The following is a 20,757-nucleotide window of genomic DNA, read 5'->3' as shown; positions in this document are numbered from 1 at the left end:
TGGTTCCAAACTAGTCGCTCAGTGTTATGACGGTGTTGCAGTCATGTCTGGCGAAATTAATGACCTTCAGAAGAAAGTTTGGGATAAATATCCTGATGCATTGTTTATTCATTGTTTAGGACACCGGCTTAATTTAGTACTCTCTCAGTCAGTGTCGGCTATCAAAGAATGTAAATTTTTTTCATGTTACTTAGTAGTTTTGCCTCTTTCTTTTCAAATTCCACAAAATGGATGGCAACTTTAGATTCAGAAGTTAAGAAGAGATTTCCTAAAGTATGTCCCACTAGATGGAATTACAATTCAAGGCTTATTGAAACAATAGTAGAGTACAGAAATGAGTTGATGAATGTGTTCTATACTATTTTAGATAATCCACAAGAATGGGATAAAGACACATATCATGAAGCCCGGGGATTTGATTCTGTGCTTTCTGACTTTGAGTTTAACTTCTTGCTACTAACGTTCAGCAAATATTTTGTTTAACGGGCTCCCTCTACGACGTACTCCAGACCAAGTCACTTGATATAAATTACTGCATTAAAAAAATGAAGGAAACAGGGGAAATTCTGAAAGTCAAAAGAAATAATTTTGATTCAGTATGGAACAATTGTGTCGCAAATGTAGGCCCTCCCAGGAAGAGACGTTGCACAAATGACGGTAGTGATATGAAAACACATTATCGTCGTTTATATTGTGAAATATATGACGACATATGCAGCCAGATTGAGCTTAGATTTAGTAACTTAGGAAAATCGACATTTCTTCAGTTACTTGATGAAAAGAACATACAGGAACCATTCCCACATGCAGAATTTTCTTCACTGAAAGAAAGTTATGGTCAATACTTCGATTTTGCCCGGCTCAGAAGCGAACTCTGCGTTGCATATTCTACAAATGAATATTTACCAATGGGTGTTCAAAAACTACTTATCTATTTGAAAAGGACTGGATTGTCATCGTCTGCTTTCAAAGAACTCTATAAACTTTGTAGTCTGATTGCCACAATACCAGTTACAAGTTCTACTGCTGAACGCTCTTTTTCTGCACTTAGACGAATTCACACATTCTGCAGAAACACTCAAGATCAAGAGAGACTGTCTGATCTATCCTTGATATCTATTGAAAAAAAGTTCGTGAAATTCCAACAAGCTGAAAGTGATGATGAGTTTTATAATCAAGTGATTGAAGAGTTTGACAAAAAAGGGAGGAGAATAGATTTAAAATTTAAGTGAGGTAGATGATTTTATAATAGGTTGATTCAAGAGTTTTTCAAGAAAGAAATAATAGACCTAAAATTTAAGTTACGGTACATAGTGAATTTTATGATCGGGTAATTGAACAATCTGACAAGAAAGGAAGAAAAATAAACTTAACATTTAAGTGAAGTGTTAAACAGTGGTGACTTTTTTTTAGCGGATGATTGGAGAATTTGACAGGAAAGGAAGACGAATAGACTTAAAATTTAGGTGACATGGTAAATTTTATAATCGAGTAATTAACGAAGAATTTGTCAGGAAACGATGGAAAAATTTAAGTGACAAGTGAGTAATATTATAAAATATTTCAGTTGTTTGTAGTATTAGGTACCATAACAATTGCTTCCCTCATTCCATAAGTCACCGACCGCCACTGATTTAAAGTGAGACGCGAACTATGAAAGTGAAGTGCAAAACATCGGACTTTCAATCTAACTTATTTGATGATCCAACCCGAGACCACACATAGCAAAGATGAGTGCCGTATCACAAGGTTCAGGAAGTTCGTGTCATAAAGTGTTAATTCAACATGGAGATGTGAAACGATAATGAAGCATTTGATCAATTTGAAACCAAGTATATTGTAGTAATAATTTACCCTATTTGTTAAGATAATGAACGTTGTTCTGTTTTTAAAATGGCAGTCAAAACAATGTATTGGATGATAAATGAGATATTGTAAAATGTCAATTTTGGTATGATTAAATACATTCGTGCTGCTGTGTGTTGCATTATCCCTTAGGAAGTATTGAACAATTCTGATTCAAAGGAAGGAAATAAACTACTGTAGAGTACTGTACTGAAGTTAATTTAATACAGTTTAATTGTATAGGGAGCACTGAGACTATATGAGACAAAGTCTATTGCTGAAAGTGAAATATGGGTTACTATTATGGTTTTATCCAGGTATGATGTACACACTGATGACTGAACCTGGAACACACGCATGGAAAGCATTAGCGCTAGCAAATTAGCTACGAAGAGGTACAACATACATAATTCTAAGTCAAGAATAAAGACACGAAATAAGAAGCGGAAACGACAGACTGTACGATAATAATACTTTCACAATTTTAATTTCTCACTATTCATTTCTAGACTTTGGAGACGAGACCGACTGCGATTTTTAACTTGAGACGAGACCGAGACTGTACAGTCTCGTCTCGTCTCGATACCATCCCTACTTCTAATGATGACTTCCCGAGTGACCTATTCCCGTTTCGCCTACTGACTTAACTACTAATTTACATTATGATCGCCATTTCAGCTTAGATGTAGGCGTAACAAGCAGGGCCGTGCTTGGATACTAACGAGGGCGGTGGACAAGTCTACCAAAAGGGCGCCCATACAAACGTGAATATATTATATATATATATATATATATATATATATATATATATATATATATATTAGAGAGAGAGAGAGAGAGAGGCCTGTGTGTGTGTGTGTGTGCGTGTGCGTTATAAATTAATTAATGTCTTAAACATCCGGAGGTGTTTTCTGTCCCTGAGATAAAACGGAAAGTATAGACCAACTTGGGTGTAGAGATGTATCGGAGCTATGAACACCCGAAAATTTTCGGAAAAATGCAAAAACAGCCATACTCGGGAACAAAATGTCGGATCGAAACTGGGAAAAAAGAGAATGTCCATTATATTTAATTGTAGATTCCATTAGTGTACAATTGTGTGTAGTGCAATGGCGGTGCAAGGGTGACATCCAAAGAAACTGAAGTATGACTTCGAGTATTTTAGCAAACGTTGAATGAGGAAATGTACAACAATCAAGTACAAGATTTCAACAATCAAAAGTACTGTAATAGTACAGAGTTCAAATTAGAACACTTAGAGTTCGAAAGAGAGATATACATGTGTGATTGAGCTCTTTTGTCTCAGCACAAAATAAACTCTCGGAAGAAGAGTTTAAATGAAAAGAAGTCTTTAACGCATCGCATTTATATCTTAGGCTAATGGTAACGAATGACAAATTAACTGATTCCTGTCCAAAGTAAGAGTGTGTGAAAATGGAAAAAATAACTTTGATCCAGATTAGGTTTATAACGACTGTGCATAAGACAGTCAGGCAGCAAAGATCATGTATGATGAACGAAAGTACAAGGGATTCTTCATATCACAACAGTGATTTGACACAAATTATCTCAACACAATTAGGGCGAAAGTAAGCTGTATTAAAAGGTTTTCTTCTTGTAATACGTAATTCGGTGAAAGATAATAACTCCAAGCACAGAAGCAATGAAACTCGACGAAACACAAGCTGTTGCGTGTGTTGCACAATGATACAAAGGAATACAGTTTCAAACTACCGATTTTTTTCTGTTTTGTACAAAGTAGTATAATTATGACATACTCATAGGTACCTTGTACAGCATTTGTGCAATAGAGTATGTGTACACGAGACAGATGTGAATAATAAGAGTTCACAGTCTTATATTGTGGACCATTGACCGTATTGCAAAGATGATATCGGCGAAGAAAATTTTTCTGCATGCGGTGAAACACACCTGAAATTTCGGAGGTGACTGCCGCAGCTATATTAATTCGAGCAACAAGTTCTTCGGCTGTCGTAGCTGGTGTTGCATACAATACGCGTTTCAATCACCTCCTTAAAAAGGAATCAAAAGGGTGTGAGGTAGGATGAACAAGGTTGTCATAACACAGGTCCCCATGCCGTAAAAGTCACCAACACCTAGTGGCCCACTTGCCAGTAAATGTCGATCGTCCATATAGCAACGCGTCGAAGGACTCCCACTAGTGTGCCACTGGTGGCAGGGTTTCGTCGATTCGAAAGAGATATCTAGAGTCGGGTGTTGGAGTTACCACCGCGTAACAGCGAGGACTTCATTTTGGTCCGCGCTCCTTCGATTCGTCGCGGAGAATTGCGAAGGGACCAACATGAATTATCGCCAGTCATCTGCATGCGGTTATTATTATATATTATTTTTTCCTGGCGAATTGTTCCTAAAGTGGGCTCTAGGGCCAAGGGTAACTCCTGCCTCAGCATCATGAAGTGAAAAATCTTGAGATAAGTGCGTATAATTGTATGAATTTAGATAACAACTGTCACCGATTATTTGAAAGTGAATATGGGAGAACCATGAAATAAATTAAATAGACAAGCAACAGTTTATTATAAAATTACATGGCGAATGCTTTTTACCTGATCCCAAACGGTTATCATAGAATATACACTGTTAAAGGAGCACTCTGATTAGCCAAATTAAAAAGACCTCTAACATTTATCCCTCTACAAGCGACATTATCTTCATCGCCTCCGTGACCAGGTCGGAAGCATGCGAACCAAGTAATCCAAAGGTTGATGGCTCATGCCTCTACCACTCCCAAGGTACTTTTTTAAAATACTTATTTAGTGACTTTAGAATCACCTAAATTTAAACAAATTATTCATATAGACGATTTAACATATTTTGTGGAGAAAATTTGTGGTTCATTGGCGTTTCGTCGCGTTTCTACCGCTGGTGGTATAATTTTCAAAACGGAAGTGGGGCCACCGCGGATCGGCAAGATGTCGCTAGGTGCCATCGGTGGTCCACCGACGCTTATGGCATGGGATCCTTATCCCAGTCCAAAGATCTGGAATGTTTTATTTAGGTAGGTCTGCATATTTTTGTTAAAATGTGCAGGTGCTCTGTTATGCTGGAATCACATCTGCTGTCTTATGTTCTAGGGCATATGTTCTAACAGTTTCGGGAGAACATTACGTAAAAATAAAAAATACGTCCTCCCACACAGGCGAATCCGTAATAAATAAGGTCCTACCACAAAATTATCCACCATACTGCACAGCACGCTCGTATTAAATCTCTGCTGCTGATCCTTCACTAAAGTTGCATGTGGACATTTACGCCTTACATTTGGCTGCTGCTAGTTTCAGGACGGTCTCTGATTATGCCAAGTTCGCTGTCTTCAAATTCAACTGCCCACATGGTGCGATCCGATTTCACGTAGGGTAAATTGAAGAGACCTTATCTCTCGAATGCGAATATGGACGCGTGGAAAAAATACAAGAAAAATTAGTCTTCTTTGAGGGCGACGGTCACGATATAAACGAATCGCCTCTGGGCTATTTCTTTTGCTTCTTCATAAATGAGGTGCATATCTGCCAGCTCATGGATAGCGTAATCTGCCATTGCGCAGGCACGTACAGATTAACACAATCAATTTTACTTAAACACCAACGTCTACAGGTTTATTCGACCCTGAATACCTAGACACAACCCTCTAACGTTGAACGCATCACTTCCTATTCTGTTATAGAGCAATTCCATCGGACTATGTATATCCCGATTGTGCTCTTTACCTGTTCTTCCTCAATAGCAACTGTATGAATGCATAATACAAAACTAGTACACAGAAGAATTTTAAAAAATATTTGTAATATGATATTTCGTAGGCCGTCTTTCGCAGGTTCTTTACCAAGTCACTATATGAATTTACTATACTGAAATGGTATGCTACAGAACAACTAAAGCCACTAATATATAAAGTGATATTTCGCAGGGCGCCCTGTGCGCAGGGTGCACTGTACCCTTCAAATGAGACTTAATCAACAGTAAAAGCATGTATTCATTGTATAGAACTGTGCCATACAGAAGAATAAATAAAACCGTTTATCTTTGATGTGGTTTCGCAAGGGCGCCTTATATAAAGGGCGCAGTGTACTTATCACAGGTTCTTTACCAATGACAACTGTTAAGAATTTATTATACAAAAAAAAAAAAAAAAAACTCGTACCTTTATTTATAATGTGATGTTTCGGAGGGCGCACCGGGACATGTCCCGGTGGGCCAGCACGGGCCTGGTAACAAGTATGCCCATTTTACCCAATCTCACTCAGCAAGGAATAATTTATTGAGTTCAGGATAGTTGCCCTCGATAAATTACAAAAATTAATACTCAGGTCGTTATACATGTAGAATATATATCACTCCCTGTATATTCGAAATTAAGGAGGTAGATTTTCGGTGGTGATTTTTCAAGCATAGTATGATTTTCGTACGTCCTTAGACCACATTAAAATAATTTCGCTTTTTTAACCCCGAAAATCTGTTTTATTGGGAATGCAACCTGGTATGGACTATATGCACTACAGTCTCGTAATGTCAGGCAGTATATAACATGTTTTATTCCGCAATATTACTCCTTTAATATTTTTCTTTAGAACGTATAAACTTATTGAACAAGCATGATTGAATTTCTACCAACCAGTTAAAACATGCACTTATGTGGCTGCCGGTTAGCTTTTTCTACAACAACGTATGGCTTACAATTAACGATTTTAATGAAAATCTAACTTTAATTTTTGTTTGAAGTTTAGGAAATAAGCCTATTGATTGAAATGGGAGTCGGTCAAGAATAACAAGACAAATTCAACCCCAACTTGTGTATTTCCATATACAAATAATGTTACAACTAAACAATTAACCAATGACTAGGGGAAAAAAAAATATTTTGAAGCTACATACCGTATATTTCCTTTGAGGCTTCCGAACCATTCACATTGCTTAAAGTTGAGATCAGACTGGGGCAAGAGAATGGGCAAATTATATAGATATAAAGCACTTAACCATATCTTAGACACCCATATCCAGTTCTCAGAACTTACCGAACTTTTATTAAACATGGCATGTGTTTTGTTGGTGTTGACTCTGAGGAACGTTTTCCACATTTATATTTTGAATATTGAAACAGATGTGCAACTTCCAGCCGCAATTTAGGCATAGTGTGAGATGGAGCTTGTTCATGTGACGCTGAATATAGGTATAAAACAGTTTCTTGCTATGTCTTACAATTATTACCATATACAAATCAACATTGAAACCGAAAGTTCTACTACTTTTTTTTACTAATTCTGGTTTCAGTAGAACAATAAATCTGAAATAAAATTATTCTTCGGATATTGAATCCAGATAAAAATAGTTAGTCGCCTTCTATTAACGTTTTTTCTCTATCGCAATCAATATTACAACATGAAGCAATAGTAAATTTCTACCATTTCAGATTGCAATGTAGGAATAAAGTCGGATACTCAATCCATATATATATAACCTGTTTCTTGCTATCCATGATTTTCAGTATGATGATCAGCGCTGAAATCAGAAAAGTAGATTTCAACCACTTCTGGTTTCAATACAGATAAAACTTATTTTTGGAACATTGAATCCATGTGAGAACAATAGAGTCATTTTAGATTTTGTCAGGAAGGCAAGAGTGTCCACCAGTAAGAATTTGAAGTTTTTTGTTAATATATTAGTTTACAATTGATTAAAAAAAACAATAAAAAAAACGTGTTTCTCAAACCTAAGGGCAAACAATTGCTCCCCTGGCCTTCTCAAATGAGGACCCTATATTAGAGAGGCATTACTCATATTTTACAGCTTCTAATCTATGGTGGTCGAATTAAAACCGGAAGAACTAGAAAAAATAACCACTTCCGGTTTTTAAGAGTGGTACAAGTGCAAATCATACGATTCCTTGAAACACTGAATCGATTTCCGAAAAAGCTCGTCCCATTTATTACCGTTTTTATTCTATGGCTTTCAACGTCAAAATCACAAATTGTTGATTTTAGCCACTTCAGATTTGAATAGAGTTAACGGAGTAGATGGTACATATTCCTGGGACGCTTAATCGATTCCCGATATCTCATGCCGTCGTTGTTCTATGAAAATCAATATTGAAATCAAAAGTACTAGTAAATTTCAACCATTTTCGGTTTTAGTAGAATGTTAAAAGCGAAAATGACATATTTTCTTAAAAACCTAAATCAATTAAAAAAAAGTTTGTCGCTATATATCAGTGGTCGCCAAAGTTATGAAGCTTCTGACCTACCGTACCGTTTTTAAATCCTACTGTGAGCTACCAAACAAAAGAACTATTAACTTAAAAAACACTTCATTTGTTGCGTCAGCTCAGTGAAGGAATCAAGGTTAGCCAACCAGACCGTTAACGCGATCTACCGGAAAATGTCCCCGGGAGCTACTAGTATATATTATCGTTTCGATCACTGCTATATATTATCGTTTTTGTTCCAATGCCAATCAACGTTGAAAGGACAGACGGACGGACATAACCTTTCTATAAAACTTCGGATATTTATGCATAGTATAGTTTGGATCAGGGTGCGAATTGGCGGGGGGGATGCCAGGGATTTCCCCCCTGACAAAAATCTTTCCCACCCTGGAGAAGAAAAATTTTATCCCTGGCAGGGATAACTTTTCCCCCCTCTGGAGTATTTTTAAATGAACATAAAGATAATATAGAAAAAGGGAACAATTCTTTGCGTAGCTAACCTAAATATTACTTGAGTGAAAATTTATGAAAGATCTCACATCTCAACTGTTTTGTACTTGTTAGTATATGTGTGTGTGTGTGTGTGTGTGGGAGGACTGGGTGCGCATATGGGTGAAATTCATTCCCCCCCTGGGAAAATTTTTCAATTCGCACACTGGTTTGGATGTCTAAAATTGTTAACCAGGAAAATACAAACCTGGGTAGTGGTTCAGATCCAACTAAGGTCCCGACTCACATATATCGTCATTGCTGAAAAGAGAAGTTAAACTTTCAGTCGGACTAAGAAACAGAACATAAAGATCTAACTTGAATGGTAATACATTTGTATACTTGTATAAACTATTCCCAATGGTCAGCAATAAGAAAATTAAAGAAGGAACATTTATTTGATATATACGTATAATAGACAACTTGAACTGGAATAGAAGTAAATTTTGGAGATTTATATATTCTATAATTGTGCCTTCATATACCTCGCTAGCTGTGAAATGGAATCAGTATTTTAAAAATGAACTAGATAGTGATTTCCTGTTATTTTTAGTACATAACAATGGATCACTTCCTTGAAGAAAAAGCTGATCGAAAGATAATGAGAGGTGCTGAGTTCAGAGCACAGGGAAGACTTTTTGCTCTTATTGAAGATTGAAATATATGATAAAATGTAGCCCATCCAGTTAAACCAAAACCCAAAGTAGAAAAAAAATGCAATATCGTTAATCAACACCAAAGCATTAAATTTGTAATTTACATGTGTAGCAAATATTAACTTTTAATTATTTCATCAAATCTTCATGTTTACCTTACATACAGACTTGTTGGCGCCAAGGGCCGAAACATGTTGTTCCGTAAGTACGCTGTTTCTCAAAAGGATTCATGATTGTGGCCAGTTTCTCGTACAGGAGCAAATTGCGTCTTCGAGAGGTAGAACGAAACATCAAAATCAATGCTGCGTACTATCAAACTCATATCCTGACTGAAATATACCGGCACTGTAGACAAGACATGAACCAGGATGAACTACACCAACATAAGGCATCAGCAATACGGCGAAAACATTGCTGGAATTCTTTCGTCGTACGGAAAGGGAACTGGAATTGCGGCAATTTCCTTCTCTGACATCCTTGTCAAGAGTCCAAACGCCAGCCTAATGGACTTTTTTGCTTTCGGTATTCTCAAGCGGTGCCTGTCCCATCGTCGAGTTTGCACCACAGGTCGGAGATGGCATAGTTTACTTAATTAAATAATTTTGTTTAACTGTGTGCATGAATACATGCAATTTTCTTGCTTTTTTTCTTCTTTTTGGGTTAACGATATCATTCATGGCTTACAGCACATGCTATATATTCGATTTATCTCTTGTTCAATAACATGAACGTAGAAGTTTTTGTATATAAATAGTGTATAGACGTGTACATTGATAGTAATTGCTTGAAAAAAAGGGAAATAACATATATTAAATCAATATTAGAGAATATACTTTAATCAATAAATATACAAATGGAGCTTATAAGGACTTTCCTCTTCATATTTCCTGAATATTTTTTGGATAAGACTCAACAATGCTGGGGGCAGGGGAACACTTGCGCGTAACTACATACCTTTGATATTGCAACATTGCAACCGGTACTTCTACAGACCACGAACCGCTACTGTTGCATAGTGAGAAGCTTAATCAGGCCAAAAGATGTAACCATTCGAATATTTTCTTTGATAAATGGGAGAAGTCTCTTTTAAATACATTCATTTTGATTAATTGCACCCATTGATTGCTTATGAAAATATGATAGAGAATGACCTTTCCTGCTTATTGCCATCCAAATGAGTAGTTTTTTTTTTTTTTTTTTTTGAAATTTAATTTTGAACTTAAATTTTACGAATTCAGGGACCACATTCAAAGTATGACACGTTTCCACTAAAATCACACTCGTTCATATCAATATATGTTTCATCATCCATTATTATGTCTCTATCATCATTAGATGCAAGAAACTCGTCCGTGGCAATTTTGTTCAGAATGACTTTTTTGCTTCTTTCTTTGTTTCTCACCTGCATACGAAACATTCTTTTTTTGTCTTCCTTTTGATCCCCAGTTCCAGTAGCCACTTCCTCATAACAACACAACCAGTGATGTAATGCTAATATTTTAGGTGGGCATACGCTCCATCCTTTGTTACACCCCCCCCCATATATATTAGGGTGTTTCATAATTCCTATTACAGCGCTTGGGGATTGAAACTAGACACGAAAACAGGCCGGTCGAAAGCTGCACCCTTTTCGAATTACTAGCGCGGGAAAGTACAGGAAATTGAACTTTGAGCATTAATAGCTCAAAGACTAATAGTGTTAGTAGAAGCTGTAGTGTGGTGAATTTCAAGGGAAACCATACTTGTATTTTCGAAAAATGCCACATTCAAGATATTCGGGAATTACGCAAGACTTAATTAAACCTTGCTCCATTTAATCCACAATTATCTATGAGACCTTGACTTAATTTGTGAAATTCTGTATCTACTTTCTCTGTACTCTTGACTTGGTATTTCCTGACAACACAGGTATGGTTTTGTCTGAAATTAACCACAACAACGCTTCTTCTAACACTTATTAGTATTTGGGCTATTAAGGTTAGAACAAGCAGGATATATATATATAATATGAAGTAACAAAAAACATCTGGATGGAGAGCTACATTTTGGAGAATAGTTATCGAACCACTTAACCTATCAACCGGAGACTAAGAAAAATGTTACCTACAGTATCATAGGATAATTTAAGACCTTATTTAACTCTTTGCGTTAAGTAAGTCAGGTTGTAGAAATGGTTGTACTTTCAATTCGAGGCCAATTTATGGCTGAATTAAGCCTTGATGCCAGCTCCGAAGTTAGAGTCGGGTAGTATCGTTATACCCATCTAAAACTTTAGTCCAATAATTTCTTTCGGGTCGAGGCTCAAGTGTCCCGCAGGAGCAATTCAAAAAGAAAAAATCGCAAACGACAATCTTACCGAGCGAAGTGCCTCAGTTGCTAGAGCGTTCACCTCGCATTTGGGAGGTCGTAGGTTCGATTCCCACTGCCAACCATCCTGAATGGGGTTTTCCTCAGTCCTACCAGGCAAATCCCGGGATAATACCTACTAAACAGGCCATGGCTGATACCTTACCAAATCCTTTCCATTGTTATTATTGTGGTAGGTATCCAGTATAAAATGGCCTCTTAGCTGTATCTAGTGATTGTTAAATAAAATAAAATAAATACTCTGGAAGAAAACGAAAAATAGATAAAGACAAAAAATACACTACTCCTTAAAGTCTTTCGTAAAAGAAATAAAATTGTAAACTAAAAAATGGGGGATTTTTCACTTTTTAAATTCAAATTTGAATTTTTAAGATTTTTTAGAAATTAAAATCGAGGAAGCAAATAAGAAAACCCGCTTGTCTAGCTCTTCTAGGTAAATTACAATTTCCGTGATCAGACATTTTCTCAGATATTGAACGGTGTTCTATCACTTTTTATTAAATTATTAAGTCTTGAGCACACTATCAGACAAAAGGATTTGAAAAGGACGCTGCCTGAACTTATAAGCTGATGTACTATTCCACCATTCACTTAATCTGTCGAAAAAAAAAACTTGGAAAGAACAATGAGGATGGCTGGCTATTCGCACAGCTGTTTGCAGCAAAATTTAAACCTTAGCCGTTCTTATAATAATAATAATAATAATAATAATAATAATAATAATAATAATAATAATAATAATAATAATAATAATAATAATAATAATAATAATAATAATAACACATCGGTGAAGCAGGTGTGGAAACCCCTTTGCAGATCAGCTATCTTGACAGGTTTTTCTTCATTCGCACCACGCAAATATCGGAGTAGTGCCTAACTTGTAGGCCCCAATTAATCTCCTTTGCAATGTCTTTAACGAAGGATCTTATCCCTCTGATATCTTAGTAATCAAGCTGGAGATGCTATAACAACCTTTATCATGTAAAATTAATAAATAAACATACTTACGTCTGATTCTGAAGTAATAGTTGGAAAATTAACTTGTTCTTTAGATTTTTCTTCCCTATTTTTTGATAACTGCTTTTACATTTTCGTCAACGGAATTTACACAACTATTGTCTCTTTTCGTTTTTAACCAATTTTCTAACACCTTTCCTGGACATCTTGCAAATTGCGAAGCAACTCTTAATTCGTCAACCCAAAAAGAAAGTTTAAGCACTACTAAGCAAATGAAGTTCGTCTACTACAAGTGACGGTTCTACTGAAATGTTCAAAGATTGCTGTGACATGCTCATACGCTAGGTCTTTCCTGACTTTTGTTTCCACTTCCTCCTGTTAACAAATTTTCTTCAAATATATTTTATCTGAACGAAAAGAAAACAAAGAAAAATGTTTATTTTACCCCATCCTTTTTTGTTGTTTTGCGGACAAACTACTACTAGTACTAGATGCTGAGTATTTATGAAAATCAATCGTCACTTTCTTTGATGTCATTGCGGCCATAAATGAGCAGTATTAATACAAGTGTTCCTGAATGGCGGCCATCTTTGTTGTCGGTAGAGTGCCAATTTTTGCATTTGCAAGCGTGTACAGAAAACTACAATTGCTCAGGACGTACGAATCAGACGAACACCAAAATAAAATTATATATTTAGAGGAGAGACAGAAATACACAGAGAATAATTATATACTCTTGCTTTTAAATGCAATAAATATGCAGGGTTCCAAACCAATACATGAAATCACCAGAAAAAGTACAAAATATCGCACTTTTAAAGGGACTGTATGTTGGAATGGTATAAAGTGGGGGGATACATAAGTTTTGTACTGAATACTATTGTATGTAAAAAGTTTGCAGAAATATCCACAGCTATGATGCTACTGGCACCATAAATCTATGGGAGTCCGAAAGTTGAAGTTTGTGATTTTGATGCCATTTTTGGGGCGTAATATCTCAGGAGGGCAAAGTACTAAAAAAAAAAAAAAAAAAAAATTGCCGCTTAGGCCACAAAGTAATTCTGTATGTGGAATAGTAATTCTATATTTTGTTCCTTTCCCGTGGTTCTTAATAAATATTATTTGAGCCACAATATATATATATGTATATAAGAACATTAAAACGTAAATATTATTTATTTTTACCTTCGCTTAGTGTTCAGGATACAAACTTATAATTCCTTTAACATCAATAGTTCTGAGAACTTCCTAATCTTCAATTATCATCCTTCTATTTATTTAATTTAATACCGTAACTAAGGAACAATAATACTCATTACAATTTCCTTTTCTTCCTTTACAAAATATGCTCCGTTATTGCACCTCTGATCTTATTCCTAAGACCAGTACAGATAGATAATAGTACAACATAATAATAAAATATACAACATACGACAACATACAACATACCGTTGTATATGGCGTCAAGAACATGGATTTCATTTATTGATCAACAATAAATGAAAAGAATCCTGGACCGTAAGAGAATACACATTTTGAACGGCTCTTGTATATATCTAAGATTACATTTTACATCAATATCACATATATTAATCTCATAATTAAGCATATTCTTTAGCCTCGCGTTATAATATTGATAACAAGGTGCCTCAACAACAACAACAACAAAAAATGACAGTAATAATACGGTCCAATTAATTTTACATTCATTGGGATATATTTAATATAATGTATATAGTTTAATCCAGGAAATTGAGCATAATTATAAAAAGTTAAATATAAACATATTCTCTATTAAAGTTGATCCATTTACCTTCGTTTAACGTTCATTAAAATGTAAACACGGAATAAACATACTACACGAATATATATATAGAACACATAAAGTGATTAAGGAGTAATTATAATATTATGAACGCAATAAAACAATATAGTACACATTAACATTGAAAGAAATAATTACTATACTAGATAAATAGTTAAAGATAAAAGAACATAAAGAAAAATACAATAACTAAGTTATATAACTATGAAACACTGCTTTTATCTCATTTGAGATTAAGTTCCCTCTTTTAGACATTATTTATATTAATTTTACTTATAATCTCAGAAGGGACTACAATTTTGACTAAGTCCATCCATTTCTTTCTAATACGGTACTTTCGGAAGGCTGCCATAACTTTATTTCATCGACATTCTGTAATATTTCACAATTGCTTGTTTTTAACGTACATTTTAATAATAAATTGAATGAAGAACACATTAACCATCGATGTAAGCAAAGGTCAATTTAATACAAATCCGTCGGACGCCTTTTTAATGGTTCAAGTTATACGTTCAAAGGGAGCATTTAAGCAACGTTGTATAGCACAATCTATAGTACTTCTTTGTCTTTCACAGGGTGTTACCATATTTTGATTCCTATTTGCAAAACTCCTGCCATTTGCAAAACGATTTTGTTTAAATCGGCGATGATTATTATTCCTACTGAAATTTCTGTTGCTGTTTCTAAAATTCCTAGTTCCATTTCTGTGATTAGATTGCGTTCGATTACCGGTATCATTATAGCCATTCATTCTATCATTAAAACTAGGCACATTAAAATTACTTCCAGGTTGTACATTTATATTACGAACTGAAGCATATTGAGTCTGATTACGTCCAGAATTACCCTGACCTCTATTGGGATTTTTATTGTTCTTCTGCATTAAATATTGGCTTTCAAAGTTCTGCACTAGCATGACCATATGACTAAAATTGACGCATTGTGCAGACATTAGCATTTGTTGCAATCGGAACGGCAATAGGATGCGAATAGAAGCAATTATACGCGATTCGGGATGATTAGGATTTAAAGCTTTTAATTCATTATACGTCGATACTACAAATTCAGTGACATTCTTGTGGCTTCGGGGATCGAAGACCTTGGTACGTAATAAAGCATCTCTATTGGCCAACATAAAGTCATTTTCATAATTGGATAATAAAACAGCTTTAAAATCCGAATAAGCATGAAGGTTTTCTCTGATTGCTTTGAACCACGTTAAACATGGTGGCTGTAGGACGTGCGGAAGGATTTTCAAGAATTTTGACTCCTTTATTCCTATTAATTCACATTCGTCCTCAAACTTTTCGATAAATACCCGTGCAGGAATATCATCGTTCTCACCACTAAATTTTGTCAATGATTTTACCTCGCTAAATCGCAAAGGTCTGTCATTATTATGGGATTTTAAATATTTATATTTACCATAATATTTTGGATTCCTACAAGATGAATGTTTCTTTCTTCTTCCATCTTCGGTACTCCCTTCGCTATATCCCAACGACTCACTGTCCTCAAAAACTCGATGAGATGTTACTGGTTCTGGTTCCTTAAAAAGAGACTGATTTCTATATCCACCGTCGTGAGGGATTACTGTTTCTGAAGCCTGATTTCTATGTTCACCGTGAGACTGATGTCTACATCCACCGTCGTGCTCTCCCTTAGTAGAATTGTACCACTCTTGAAAACAATTCATATCCTCTCTAAGTTCTCGTATGTGAAAAGTGTGTTCATTCATTACAGATTCCATTACTTTAACCACATCCTGTATTCAGTATAATTTTGGGATACTCGTTCCATCTTTTGATCATACTGCTTGAATCTCGTAGAAATTTGCTCCTCCACTTGACCTTCTATTTTGCATTGTAATTGGTCCATTTTATCTTCAAGTCGTTCCTCAATTTTAAGTTGCATTTGCTTTATTGAGTCCTCAAATTGTTGATGAGTTACCTGCTGAAATTCCTCAAACTGTTGTTGAGTTACCTGCTGGAATTCCTTAAACTGTTGTTGAGTTACCATTTTCTGCTGGAACTCCTCAAACTGCTGGTGAGTTACCATTTTCTGCTGGAACTCATCAAACTGCTGTTGAATTACCACTTTCTGCTGTAGTTGAGTCATTTGACAAGATATCTGCTTTAAGAGATCTGTCAGACTTTCAGGAGCAGGAATCTTCCTTTGTAAAAGTCTGTCTTGGACGCCTTCGGTTTCCGACATACCTCTGTGTATTTGTTTACCGCTTCTTAGAACGGTAACATAAATATTGGGCTCAATTGTGTTCGTTGTTACTATACTTCGAGACGAAACACTAATTCCCGGTGTGAAGGCACCATTTAATTATGGATATTTTGTTCCTTTCCCGTGGTTCTTAATAAATATTATTTGGGCCACAATATATATATAAGAACATTAAAACGTAAATATTATTTATTTTTACCTTCGCTTAGTGTTCAGGATACAAAGTTATAATTCCTTTAACATCAATAGTTCTGAGAACTTCCTAATCTTCAATCTATCATCCTTCTATTTATTTAATTTAATACCGTAACTAAGGAACAATAATACTCATTACAATTTCCTTTTCTTCCTTTACTTAAATATGCTCCGTTATTGCACCTCTGATCTTATTCCTAAGACCAGTACAGATAGATAATAGTACAACATAATAATAAAATGTACAACATACGACAACATACAACAAACCGTTGTATATGGCGTCACAAACATGGATTTCATTTATTGATCAACAATAAATGAAAAGAATCCTGGACCGCAAGAGAATACACATTTTGAACGACTCTTGTATATATCTAAGATTACATTTTACATCAATATCACATATATTAATCTCATAATTAAGCATATTCTTTAGCCTCGCGTTATAATATTGATAACAAGGTGCATCAACAAACAAATGACAATAATAATACGGTCCAATTAATTTTATATTCATTGGGATATATTTAATATAATGTATATAGTTTAATTCAGGAAATTGAGAATATATATATATATATATATATATATATATATATATATATATATATATATATATAGAACACATAAAGTGATTAAGGAGTAATTATAATATTATGAACGAAATAAAACAATATAGTACACATTAACATTGAAAGAAATAATTGCTATACTAGATAAATAGTTAAAGATAAAAGAACATAAAGAAAAATACAATAACTAAGTTATATAACTATGAAACACTGCTTTTATCTCATTTGAGATTAAGGCCGTGTCCAAAAGTGCATAGTGCACACTTCGAGGATGCACACTCGAAGTCTGCAAATCGAGTGCACACTAAATAGTGTACACTTCGTCAAATTAGCTTTTGATCCACACTTGTTTACAGCGCCTCATCGTGGTGGAATATGGAACATTGATAACAAAAGAAGGGAGAATTTCGCTAACAAGAAAAATTAACATGCTTTTTTTTTTTTTTTTTTTTTTTTTTTTTTTAGATGAATGACTTTCCAGTTATATTAAAGATAAACATATCGTACAGATTGACATTATGGGGTAACCATAAAATGATTTAAAGAGTTTCTTTCATATATACCAACAGCTTCAGCTTTGCAGTATCTACAAATATTGATCAGCATAAAACCCACTAAACTATTGGCGGTTCTATTTTATTAGGCATGCTTCCTAATATTTATTAATCCCCCGGAAGAAAAGTAGCACTGGTGGTTAGGGCGCTGATGACACTGTTGCGAAGTAGATTAAGAATTTGTAATCAATTTGCAAAAGAGTTTGGACACCGAGGGGAGATCGCTATTTACAATAACATGGCTCAAAACTACTTTGGAAGAGAGTTCATATTGAGTATAATTCCTTTATGTACAGTAGATACACAAGAATGACACTATAATTGTCGTCGTTCTACTGTATTGCTCCAGTTACAGACATACTGATTAGACTATTTCTATCATATTATGCTGATGTTGAAGTTCCTTATATGTTACTCTTTCTTTGGGAATTATAGATTTTACCCGTAAATCTTAAAAATAATGCCTCCATATTGTTAATATACACCAAAATTAACACTTACAAGGATGACAAGGAAAGAAGTGGTTGAGTTAAACAACGTGAGGACCAAAATTTACAGGAAAATGCTATTCTGTCACTATGAAATACCAATTTGTAAGGATCACGTGTACTCAAGATGGATAACCCTAATTAAAGTAATATGTTAAAAAAAAATTAAAATATAAAATTACTATCTTATAAGCCCGCTTAAATTAAGTTCTGTGCATTGTATACACTTCAACATTTGCGTGCACTTCAGTATGCTTTCGGTGCTCTACATCTTTCTTGAAATACATCCGCTGTCTCTCCTACATGCTTCCCACTACGAAAATGCTTACTCAGTAACGAAACAAATCCCCTCGTCCAAATATAACCATAAAAAGCTACTATTAACCTAATAAGATTTTTTTTTTTTTTTTTTAGAAAATTAAGAGACGTTTTTATGAAAAAAATAGAGTATGCAATGTAGTGGCTCTCATTGTTCAACTATACGGAAGGAATTACTTATTCATAATCAATTCATAATGGGTACCGTAATGGGATTATATGAATTAAAAGGAAGGCAAGTCTTTACTTTAGCCATTTCATTCAATGAACCGATTCGTAACCAAAACTGAAAAGATGTGATCTGCGAGCCTCTAACCTGCCTTCACTCGCTGACACTCGCTCGACAATACTATGTGAATTAAATATTCAACTTTGGTACAGAAAGGAACCAACCCAGTAACTAACTTATAATTAGTTACTAGGTTGGTTCCTGTTCTCAAAACCGGAACCGAAAGATCAAATCGCTGAATCGAAGAATAAATAATAATAATAATAATAATAATAATAAAAATCAAGTGGCCAAAGTAAAGACTTACGAAGAGGAATTTATGAAATCTTTGATAACTGTGGAGAAAGGAATTTTTTATCTGTATTTCACTTTTGGGCAGCTGCCAAAAATGCAAAATGTATGGTAATTGGTATATTACAGTCTCTCAAGCGCAAGGAAATATTTGCTTTGAAAGAAATTTGTTTAGAATCAAAACTAGAAAATTAGGCCTATCTACCTACTAATTAACATGTGCACCTGCAGCTGTAGCTGTAGCTATAGAGAAATGAATAATCGAGGTATTCATTATTATATGCTGGAGCTTAACATTTTTATTCATACGCCATTAAAATTTGCCATATACATGCAAATAGCTCCATTAGCGATAGTGTAATTATTTCAAATAAGCTACATAAATCATGTAATATTTAAAGACAAATGCCTTTATAGCATTATTAAATAAACATTTGGTTGCTTTTCCTATACTCCATTGCATACTCAAAGAACACAACGTAATACGTTTGTTATTTGCTTAATATTTTTATATTCCACTTGTAAAATCACTAATTTGTATATTTATCAAGTAAATTATTATTAGATCAGCCCACAAATATATTCACCTCAACAAAAGTATTAAAAATATGTCTTTTAAAATTTTATTAAGTCACTTTGACATTATTGTTGTTCCTACTACGAAGAACTGCCATCTTAAGTACGCAAGTGTGCTAACGTAGTGTACATCCTCGCACACTACGTACTATGCACTCGCAGACTTGTGAACTTGGACCTTTTGACGCACACTAGGTGACGTCAGTTCCGGAAATAAGCGTACTTAGAATGCACACTTGTATCTTTTGGACACGGCCTAAGTTCCCTCTTTTAGACATTATTTATATTAATTTTACTTATAATCTCAGAAGGGACTACAATTTTGACTAAGTCCATCCATTTTTTTCTAGTACTTTCGCAAGGCTGCCATAACTTTATTTCATCGACATTCCGTAATATTTCACAATTGCATATGTTTTTAACGTACAATTTAATAATAGATTGAATGAAGAACACATTAACCATCGATGTAAGCAAAGGTCAATCTAATACAAATCCGTCGGACGCCTTTTTAATGGTTCAAGTTATACGTTCAAAGGGAGCATTTAAGCAACGTTGTATAGCACAATCTATAGTACTTCTTTGTCTTTCACAGGGTGTTACCATATTTTGATTCCTATTTGCAAAACTCCTGCCATTTGCAAAACGATTTTGTTTAAATCGGCGATGATTATTATTCCTACTGAAATTTCTGTTGCTGTTTCTAAAATTCCTAGTTCCATTTCTGTGATTAGATTGCGTTCGATTACCGGTATCATTATAGCCATTCATTCTATCATTAAAACTAGGCACATTAAAATTACTTCCAGGTTGTACATTTATATTACGAACTGAAGCATATTGAGTCTGATTACGTCCAGAATTACCCTGACCTCTATTGGGATTTTTATTGTTCTTCTGCATTAAATATTGGCTT

This window comes from Thermobia domestica, chromosome 3, assembly GCF_964235325.1.
Source record: "Thermobia domestica chromosome 3, izTheDome1.hap1.1, whole genome shotgun sequence".
Lineage (NCBI taxonomy): Eukaryota > Metazoa > Arthropoda > Insecta > Zygentoma > Lepismatidae > Thermobia > Thermobia domestica.
This window is presented reverse-complemented; position numbering follows the sequence as displayed.